We start from the raw sequence: 11494 nt of genomic DNA, 5'->3' as shown, positions 1-11494 counted from the left end.
GAGGCTCATATATTCGGCCTTGAAAAGAAGTGGTGTTCAATCCTCTTTTTAGTGGCTTTGGGGCTTTTTCTCTTACGTGTCCAATAAGTTTGGATTTATTATGTGTAAGGTTCTGCAAAGTTGGGATAACTCTAATAAATATTCGTAGGTTAGAATATTACATGTAATTGAATTTTATAACTCATTGGATATTCAAGATATTCCTTTTAAGAAGAGAAAACAAATGCTAAAATGTTATTTATCCGTCAAAGGAAACAGAAAAGTTCAACACTTTATTCATAAACATGAAAGAAAACACAAACACCAAACAAAAGGAAAAAAAAAAGAGCTAAGGGATGGGTCGAGCCCAACAAATTTTCAGAAAACTGGTTGTGATAATCATAGAACCAGAAAAACATAATGGGTATGATAAACATATTTACCACCATCGCTTGCGGAGATACACCACAAAGGTGGACACCGATGCAGACATAAACACGCCACAAGGGCTTACATTCCACACGCCTCAAGGGTGAAAACAGAGCACGCCACAAGGGCGGATACAGAACACGCCTCATAGGCGAAAACAGAACATGCCACAAGGGCTGAACATACCACACGCCACAAGGGCTTACATACCACACGCCTCATAGGCGAAAACGGAACACGCCACAAGGGCTGACATACCACGCGCCACAAGGGCTGACATACCACACGCCTCAAGAACGGAAACAGAGCACGCCACAAAGGCGGTTGAACACGCCACAAGGGCGCCAACTCAGTTGTTGAAGCAAAAAGCACCGGATCTTGTTTTTGAACTCCCATCTTGAAACCGCAAACATGGACACCACTAGCAGCAGAAGGCTAACACAATCTAGCATAAAAAACACCAAATCCGCATAATACATGACCAAAACTTGCATCAACCACCGGTCTGTTTTTTGTTTTTTATAACCGGAAGCTTTAAACAGTGAAACAAAGATTAAAAAAATAGAGAAAAAAGAGATAGAAAAGAGAAAAAACGATGAGGAAGATGCAGAGGAAACGCTGAGAGTGAAGAAGAGAAAGAAAAATAGAGGTGGAGAGAGGCGGAATTGGACGGAAAAAAGATGATAGCCTCAGGCAAAGAGAGGTAGAAAGAGAAGGAGAGAGAGGCGGAGAGCCTCAGTTTGAGATGCAACAGAGGCGAAAAGATGCGGGTAGAGAAGGAGTAAGGCAGAGATGGAGGCTGAGACCGGAAAACGGGACGGAGAGAGGAGGAGAGAGAGGCTCTCCACCTCCTGATGGCGCCTAGGGTTTTTTTCGCAAAGAGAGGCGGTGTGTCTAAATTTAAGATAGAGTTGTGTATTTCCCATAAGGATGTCCAAATTTAACCCGAACTGTTAAAATCGGACCAAACTGGCCCGTTATAGCCCAAACTGGCTCAAACGGAAGCTTAATGGGCTGTGTTTGGGCTGAACAACCTCAGCCCACACTGGTTTGGGTTGGTCGGGGCCAACTCGTGTGTGACCCACTAGCTTAGACCATTTGGCTTGAAACCAATCTGTTAAACCTGTTATAAATAAAGAAATAAATTAAATTTAAATATAAAAGACAGGAAAACCCCCAAGTATCCCTTTGTTTTCCTTAATTGTTTTGCTTTGGAATATGCAAACAATAAGCCTGTTAAAGCCTTCACCATTTGGAAGATGGGCTTAGTAAGTATTTAGCAAGTGTATTATCATTTGAAAATCTTTTAATGTTTTATTTTGATCAATTTTTTTAAGTGTCAGGTAGGGGGAGGAGAATAAGCAGAAACAACCCAATAAAATTCATTAAGATGCCAACTTTCTTTTGTATATTAGTTCTATAATTTTTATTTTTTTGTATCAAAAAATGTTTTTGGTTTTACACATCCAACATAAGAGACTTGGAGAGAACTAAATGCTTATGTGTGCTCACATGCTCTTGATAAATTCCACACATCAACAAGGTACTAAAACATACTGCTAGTAAACCCAAACCCAAACTGTTAGTAAACCCAATTCTAAACCATTAGCCCCAACTGTTAGTTAGTCCGAATCCAAACCGCACCGGCCCAAAACAGGCCCGAAACTGTTATTTTCTTAATGGGCTGTGTTTGGGCTGAGTGTTTTTTAGCGCGAAACAGTTAGACCCAACCCAAAACCAGCCCAACCCGAACCGTTGACACCCCTAATTTCCCACTTGATGTTTGTAGATGATATTATTTTTTTTTGCAGAGGCTTCCGTCAATCAGATGCAAATCATCCTTAATTGCTTAAGTAGATTTTGCAATGCTTCGGGAATCAAAGTTAGTGTGGATAAGTTGAGGGTTTTGGTATCTTCTAATATTAGCAGGACTGACAGGGGCGGACCTATGAAGGGGCCGGAGGGGGCCATGGCCCCCTCCGGATTTTTTTAAATTTTATCCATATTTCCCTAATTCCTTTAATTTTTTCGATTTTTTCTCTTCCTACATGTGAAATGTCACTATTTTTGGCCCCCCCCCCCAATATTATGAACAATTTTTAAATATAAAATGATGGGTATCAATGTCATTCCTAATAAAAAAAACTAATCCATCAATCCCTATTTATTCTCCCCTCTCTTCTCTCTCGTCATTTATTCCTATTTATTCTCTTATGTTTCTATAAACGTGGGTTAAAGGAAATTTTGGAAAAAAAAATCTTATTAGGTATTCAAAAATCAAAATATTATTTCTAATTAAAAACTAACTCTTCATCCCTATTTATTCTCTTATCTCCTCTCCCCTATCCTCTTTTTTTCCTATTTATTCTCTTCCCCTTCTATAAGCGTGGCTTAAGAAAATTTGGAAAAAATCTACTCCACAATTAAGTCTCTTTCTCTTTCTCAATTTATTCATTGTTTTCTTTCTTTTGTTATTCTTTTTAATTTGATTTTATATTCAATGTTCTTATTTCGCAATTTTTGTTATTTGATTTTGTATTGTGAATAAAATGTATAGTAGTAGGTAACTAACTACCATTGATTGCATACCTAAAAAAATTTTTGGTTTAATCTCCACCAATGAAAATTTTGGTTGATAACTTAGGTTGAAGTCATGGATATATTTTTTTATATTGTTGCTTTAATTACCATATTTTGTGAAAAAATATATCATTATCAATAATTTATCATTTTTCAAATATGTGTGGGCCCACAAAATATATATGGGTCTATTCTTTAATTTAATAAAATAATTTAGCGGTGGGACCCCAAATAGGAAGGTTACTGGCTTTCATTCTTCGGCCCCCCCCACTATTGCATCCTGGGTCCGCCACTGAGGACTGAGGTGAGAGACATCATTCATTCTTGTGGTTTTTTGAGACTAGTGATCTTGGGAACTATTTGGCTGTTCCTCTTTGGGGTGGCAGGTCTCAAAGAGGAAAGTTCTCTTATATTGTGTCTAAAGTTAAGGATCGTTTGTTATTGTGGAAAGCGGTTTCCTTGTCTTTTGCATGGAGGGTGATTCTTGCCAAGTCAGTTGTGATGGCTTTACCATATTATTCTATGCAAACTAATGTGGTACCGAAAGGTATTTTGGATGAGGTGGAGAAGCTTGCTCGTGGATTCATTTGGGGTGATACCTTGAATCGTAGAAAGATGCATCTTGTGAAGTGGAGTTTGTGTTGTAACTCTAAAGAAGGTGGTGGGTTGGGTTTTAGAAGCTTGTCAGTGATGAACTACGCCTTTTTAATGAAGTTGGTTTGAGAATTCTTGCATCAAGACTCTCTTTGGACCCGATTTTTAAAATCTAAGTATTCTTCTATTCCAAGAGGGAAGCCTTTTGTGGCGCTTGGAGCTGATTCTTCTTTATGGAAAGGTTTATGTAGTGTCACTTGTCAAGTATTGGAGCATTCGAAAATCTCAATGGGGAATGGTAAAAACATTTTGTTATGGTGGGATAAATGGATTTTCTCAAATACTAGTTTGGTGGAGTCCACAGTGGGTCCGGTCCCCAATAGGTTGCTAATGTGTTTGGTGAGTGATGTCACAGATGGGAGGCGTGGTTGGAAGTGGTGTAAACTAAATCGCTACATTGATGGGGTCGCTAAGAATAGCCTGGATTGCTGTAACTCACCTAGGTTGGAGAATGGGAATGACATATTTTTATGGTTGCCTTCATCGGATGGAGTTTTCTCGGTAAGCTCAGCTTATGATATCTTGGTTGGTGATGTTGTCCCCTACTGTCCTAATGCTTTCCCTAAGAAATATTGGACTTCGGTTTGGAAGTTAAAGGTGCCGTATCGGGTATGTTATTTCATATGGTTGGTGAGTTTAGATCATCTCCTCACAAGTGCTAGAATGTATAAGGTAGGATTGGGGACATCGACAATGTGTATTTTTTGTTCAAAAGTTGATGAAGATGTTCTTCAAGTATTGTGAGATGGATGTTTTGCAAAAAATATTTGGTGGCAATTGGTGTCGGTTGAGCACCGTGTGGCGTCCTTTAGCTCATCAAGGGAAACTTGGATGGTGGATAAAATATGTGGCTCTTTAACTAAGATAACACCAAATTGGCTTGAGAAGTTTTGGTATATGCTACCGCTCTTGTGGAGATGGCGTAATCAAGAGGCTCATGATGAAGATTTTGTTTGACCAATGGATGGCAAAAGGCAGGTGGACTTCTATTGTCATTCGGTGTCTGAGGCATGAATGTCGTGTAGCAAGGTGACTTCTAGATCCTCTTTGCTTAGGGGTTCGGTATGGTGGGAATGCCCACGGACTATATCTTTTAAATGCAATGTTGATGCTTCTTTTTGGGCGCATTGTGATGGCCAAATCGATGGGGGTGTTTCGGGATGTCGGAAGCCTTTTCCTTGGGTGCTTTGTTGGTCATGTGCAAGTGGAGTTGATGGTGGAAGCGGAGCTTTGTGCCATTCGGAAGGAGTTAGGATGACTATGGAGTTGGGGACGTGACTTATTCAGATTGAATTAGACTCGACAAAGCTATTAGTTTGCTTGATCGGGATTCGCGTGTTGAAGGGAAGGTGGTTTAAGGTGGTAAACGAAATTCAAGCTTTGGTGGCAGAGGTGGGTAGTGTTCGGTACTACGATGTTGGTTATGAAGCCAATAAAACTGATGATTGGATGTCAAAGATGCATCTGTGTTCGGGTTCGTCTTTGGTATTATTTCAAAATCCTCTTTGAGATCTTAGGAGATCCTTCAAGCAGTTTTAAGTCTCAATCTGAGATAAGTTTTTCTTCTGATTGTATTTGGCTTTTAGCCCCGTCTTTGTATCCGAAAAAGAAAAAAAAGTACCTAACCATTTTTAACCTTTTAACAATCTAAGTGGCCCCATAAATGGATGGTCTGAAATCTGGCTTGAAAATGCATTTTTGGTGAAATATTATCGCATCAGAAATAAATTATTCTTTTGTTTTAGAAAAAAAAATTATATGTTTAATTTTTAAATGGTATTTCATCAAGTGGCATTTTGACATTTGCCAAAGTTGAATCGGTTAACCTTTATTAGTAGGTTGAACTCACCCCTAAATCCCATCAATATGCAGAGACAATAGTCCAAATTATAAAAAAACAATTAGATACAACATATATTTTTTTTTATCTAAAAGGGTTGATATTCAGAATTGATAAGTGGAAAGTTAGAAAATCCGAAATCACAAATTGAAAAATAATAATCAACAATCATGGATAGTTTATTAGATTGGATAATTATCGGCAACATGTGCTGCCAACGGTCAAGATCTTGACCAAGATTTTGATATCGATTGTACATTTCAAAAGTGTTGTAAATCAAAATAGACGGTTGGGATCGGAATCTTGATCAAGATTCTCTTCCGTAGCACAGTGCTGCCCATTTAGCTCAACCCGTATTGATGTCCTACAAATGTCAGAGTTTTCACATCATTGTTTTAGGATTAATTAAAAAAAAAATTTCAGGTCAAGAAAAACTCGACCACAGTGGGAGTCGAACCCACGACCTTTTGATCCGAAGTCAAACGCGCTAATCCACTGCGCTATGCGGTCATATATTATTTTAAATAACACAGCATAAATCCAACACAACATGGATATCCTTAAATTAAGATTATTTATTTATTTATTTATTATTTTCTGAAAAAATAACGGTTAAATATAGTTACCAAATATTGGTTAGCCAAAGGCCATTTCAGGATTGGGTAGTACAAGAACACATACCTTGAAGAACTAAATTCATGAACCAGTTTACAATATATTCATTAGGAAAGGGACCTAAAGCAGAGGACTGCATTTAATGCAATAACGCTATCAAAATATTGGCTAAAGATTAAGACACAAGGTTTGTATCGTGGCTGGGGAAAAAAATCATCTGTTGTGCACAATAGTGCATTTTTATACCAAATGATTAGCTAAGATTAAAAGTTTAATTTTAAAATTTAAAAATTTTCAATAATCTTGTATTTACTTTGTTTTTTCAGCCAATCATTTAGTATATATGTGCACAACAGAGGATGTGTTCTACGTTACACTAGATCTTACAAATCTGGCACTGAGAATGAGGAAATTAGATACACAAAAGACTAGCAACTTTAGCATCCAAATTGGACTACTAACTATTAGAATGAGGAAATAGGACTCTTAAAAGGCAAAAACAACTTTTTCTATTTTGCTGCAGTTAAACATGCTTTGGGCATTGTGGATTAATTTCACTGATACCATTCATGGAAAGGAGCCTAGAAATTCATTTCATATCTTCTCTTTGCCAAGTGGATTGACTCAGGAATACATCTCTGTGCAATCAAGAAACAATGTCAAGGTTGATGTCCCTCAAATCAAGTGGAGAGCTGCAGAGGAATCATGGATTAAAGTTAATTTCGATGGTGCTCTTCTTGCTTACTCTAATATTTTGGTGTAAGAGGCATTGGAAGACACTCCTTAGCTCGAATGAAATTTTGTTTTGCTCAAGGTTGTGGGTCTCAATCTGTTTCTTGTGATCGAAGCGCTTGTGGTGAGGCAAGCTTCATAAGAGCTTTAAGGCTCAACATGTTGAGGTATTTGAATTATATCCAACTTATGTTATAATATTGACCATCGGATTAGTTATGATCCAACGGTATAATGGGCATTATAAAAGATTCCAATTAACCATAGAACTCAGTATTGTTTTATAAATACTAGGTAGAAGCAACGGTCTGGGTATTCCAAACTACATACTTAGGATGTAATGCATAAGCAACTTTGTGCTCAAACCTTGAACATCCCCAAAATAATTGTTGATGGTGGCAATATTAAGGTTATCAAAATTACTGGAAGAGCATTAATTTGAAGATCCATTACATCATTCAAGACATCTTGGAATTGGTTCATTTGTAGTTGATTCCATTGCATTTTGTGTAGTGACGGATCAATGTAATTTGTATGTTGAGAACTCCTGTTCCACCCCTTTTTTTTTTCCATATACTTATAGGTAACTTAGAATATACTTTTCCTAGAAGCGGGCCGACCATAGTTGGTGGGGAAGTTGCGTCTGACGATCAAGTTAGCAAATACCACGCTAAGAGGGATTAGAGCAAAGCCCTAGATATCTGCAAAGCATAGTTCAAATGCGGGCAGATTGTGGTTGGTTGGGAAGCCGCATTCGATACACGACACTGAGAGGTGAGTGGGTTGGGAAGCCGCATTCGATACACGACACTGAGAGGTGACTCGACCCCTCAGTAAACTGGGAGAGCCTCTAGAGCAAACTTAATGAGAATTTAATGAAAATTTCTTTCTCTTCGCCCATGTTTGGTTTCTGTGCCCTGTTATTGTAAAAAAAAAAACAAAAATACTAGCGACCACTGAGAGGGAAGACACACGACCGGAGGACCGACCCCAGTGGGAGAGCCTCTAGAGCAAACTTAATGAGAATTTAATGAAAATTTCTTTCTCTTCGCCCATGTTTGGTTTCTGTGCCCTGATATTGTAAAAAAAAACAAAAATACTAGCGACCACAGTGGGAGTCGAACCCACGACCTTTTGATCCGAAGTCAAACGCGCTAATCCACTGCGCTATGCGGCCATTTGTTGTTATATCTTCCATCGCAGGGATAGAGGGAAAAATCAATCGTGGAGATTTATTCAACCCACTTATAAAATATAAAAAACGATTCCTTTTAAATTTTAATGCATCGATGTAGTTTTTCGGTAGCCCACAATGTTGGTGTAGGGACCACTTAGAGTGGATGCGTTAGGTTGGTATATGTATAATTTCTAATCAAATGACATGATAGGAGATGAAGACTTCATTTCAATGAATCCAAATTACAATTTTCTACTATAATTTAGAATGAAGGTTCATCTCTGAACACTAACAAAATGAACTAGTAATTTAGAATGAAGGTTCATCTATGAGCACTCACAAAATGAACTAGTGTGGAGCATTTTCTTAAATATATAATAAAGGTATGTAAAGGAAGTACAATCCTCTAACTTCATAGATAGAATATTGCAATTCGATTTTAGAATCTATTTCAATAACCCACCCAAGAACAATTTTGGTGTTTCTTGCTTTAAGAAGTAGAAAATTTTGCCGAAAACTGTTTCGTTTTACATGATTTTTACAATGTAAATTAAAATTCATTAAATATTTCTACTTCCATAATACTTTTAACACAACTATTTGTTGTTGAGTCGGTATCTCGGAGCAAAAATTGGGTGTAGGTTTAAGTGTCAGTTTTAAAAGGGGCATTGATAGAGTTTAACACTTTAAACATAACAATGACATATTTCTTAAATTTAATTACAATTTCTAAATATCTTTTTAAAAATTGTTAGAACTAGAATACCGAAAGCATCGTATCAACATCTATAGAGGAGAATGACATATGTACGTAAGGTCACCTCTAAAGGGAAATAGTTGTGATTGATCGTACAATTTTTCTGGATCATAATCCAATGGGGACAAACTTTTTTATTTTTATTAATTATTTACAATTCGCTAGCTCTAATCTCTTTTTGAAGGAGGTCAAAAATAAAAATAAAGATATGAAAAAGTCAAATATTTTATTTTTTTATTATTCTAGTTTTTTTTTCCATCATAGACATTGTCAAACAACCGTCAACAGACCATGGCGCCCAACTTGGCCCAGCTAGATGCTTAAGCCTGATCCATATTCAACTCTCTACGGGCATACCGAAAAAAAATCATCTGCTGTGCACAGCAGTGCACTACTACCATTTGACAATTGGCATATTCTTAATAAATGGTTCTGATTAGAAAACAAGGTTTGAAGTGAAATTGACCTATCTTATAACCGGTTTTTGTTTTTGGTGACCCGATTCTAAATATGAGTGTTAGAAAGTTTTTTTTCTTTTCATTTTTCTCCCATCGTGTTGCCGCCGTCAACTCCATCTTCTTCCTTGTTGTTCCATCCATCTTCTGAAACCTCTCACTGCTGTTCTTCACGAAAATAATAGGTTTGATTCCCTTTCACCGTTGTTCTCAATGGAAACAATATAATGATTCTTGAATACATTTTTAAGTAGCAAAAACACCTCCTCTGGAAAACAACATAAATAAAAAGCTAGAGCCGGGTGGATTTTGCAGGTTTTCCTCTTTCTTGTTCTTGATCTTCTTCTTATTTTATTTATTTATTGTTCTTTTCTTCTTTTTTGTTAACTTGCAATCATCAGATATCTAATCCTCCCGTTTCTGTATTTCTTATTTTTCTGTGAAAGTAAAGAACTCAGCATCAAGTTCTGAAAAAAAAAGACAAAACCGTAGTAAAATTGGAATTGTATTTCTTATTTTTCTGTTAAAGTGAAGAACTCAGCATCAAGTTGTGAAAAAAGAGAGACAAAACCGTATTAAAATTGGAATGAAACAGGAAAGAGATTTGGAAACAAGAGTTTGATACAATATTTCTTACCATGCAGGAATTTCCCCACAAAACTGCTGCTCTCGCCCATGTAGGAAGAATGCAGTAGAGCAATTTACTAAGAATATGCCACTTGTCAAGTGCTGGTGTGCTGTGCATTGCAGAGAAATGTGCACACCAGAGAATTTTTTCCCACGAGCATACATCCCAGTTAGGAGCAATCAATACATATATATATGATCGACATTATCATTAGCTCCATCCGATGTGGGACAGCACAAATATGATAAATTAAGTTACCTTATATATAAGGAATTGCCATTATTATATATTTTTTTTGTACAAAGGCGTTTTTTATATATAGGGATAGGAATATTATATATGCGGTTCGCCAAAATCTTTGGATTGAAATCTTTATATTTAGAAGAGTCTTAAAGAGATAAGAATCAAATAAGTGTTATAAACAAAACTAGGGAGATAGAGTTTTAACGTTTTTGAAACTTATATAAATAATATATATATAGATTATTACATTATTTCTTTTTTAAAACCAATGATCCAACAAATAGATTTTGACAAACACTTACCCATATTGTTTATATTTTCAAAAGAAAATTTTAACGAACGCTTAAAAAAGTGTTTATGCTTTAAGAAATACGTAGAATTATTTCTAGTATTTCTCAAAACAGAAATACTTTGTCAGTTATCAAATGGGTCCTTAGTTTGATTGAATTTATTTTGATCATCTATTTTTTTTATCAATTTTTATGTTTGAAAATTATTAATATCCATCCTATCACTTTTTACGTAAGGAATTGAAAATTGTTCGGCACTAAAAAATTTCTTGAGGTGATGAAACAGGAAAAAAGAACAAACAACAATTCAACGGCCTTCAAGAAATCGAAGAGATGAAGAGATTGACTTTGGGATAATTACTAATGTCAAAAGTAGGTTTTTTTTTTTCATTACGGCAAAGCGACCATTTTCATCCCCTACATGTCTTTGGTCAACCCACAAGAAAATTTTCTCTTCAGTTATTATATGTTTTATGGCATGATAGAATGAATAATGAAGCGCTTACTTATTGGAACCAACCGCCAAGACAGGATGATATGACATGAGCTTTCGGGTACTCTTGAGAGAACCCTGTTTGGGTATGCACTGGACTTCACACCGATTTCAATGTCTTTTCTTTATGGTAGCTTGGCTGAGTTCTGGAAGGATATGGGTGCTCTGACTGTAGCAGGTGGAGGCTGTAATAATGTTAGAGCTATGTTCTCAACCCATGAGCTCAGGATTAAGGTGCTATTCTATCTCTATGATGGGTTGGAAACCACTTAATGCGTTCTCTCTTTGAGCCTTTTCCTGAGAACAGGAAGACGGCTAAGCTTCCTCCAATAGTAGTCTTGATCCCAACTTCGCGACTTCGATTTGGTTGTTTTGCCTTTGAACAATGTTTTAATGCTGCTTCGGCAGTTGGCAATGTTCTTGATGTCTAACTTAACTTCCGTGACTTGGTTTTGCCCATCATCTGTGCTAGAATGAAAGTGTTGATAGATATCAACCAACCTGTGAAGGTAACCATCTCCATAAAAAATGTCGAAGGAGAGTGGTTTACCTTGAATGTTCTATATGAACTTTTGTTTATTTGTACCAACTATGGGAAAATCACCCTAGAAGCCGAGTTCTG

At 36.7% G+C, this 11494-nt stretch overlaps 2 non-coding genes across 2 annotated transcripts; both read right to left on the bottom strand.

The window, feature by feature from the left end:
* Window positions 1–5918: 5918 nt before the first annotated feature.
* Window positions 5919–5992, bottom strand: TRNAR-UCG (transfer RNA arginine (anticodon UCG)). The gene has a single exon. It is a non-coding gene; the product is annotated as a tRNA-Arg (tRNA).
* Window positions 5993–7932: 1940 nt separating this feature from the next.
* On the bottom strand, window positions 7933–8006 carry TRNAR-UCG (transfer RNA arginine (anticodon UCG)). Its single transcript has one exon. It is a non-coding gene; the product is annotated as a tRNA-Arg (tRNA).
* Window positions 8007–11494: the final 3488 nt, after the last annotated feature.

The sequence above is a fragment of the Hakea prostrata genome, chromosome 2 (assembly GCF_041222555.1).
Source record: "Hakea prostrata isolate BN-2017 chromosome 2, UWA_Hpros_2, whole genome shotgun sequence".
NCBI classification, from domain to species: Eukaryota; Viridiplantae; Streptophyta; class Magnoliopsida; order Proteales; family Proteaceae; genus Hakea; species Hakea prostrata.
The sequence above is the reverse complement of the archived record's forward strand: the minus strand, read 5'-3'. Positions and strand labels throughout refer to the sequence as shown.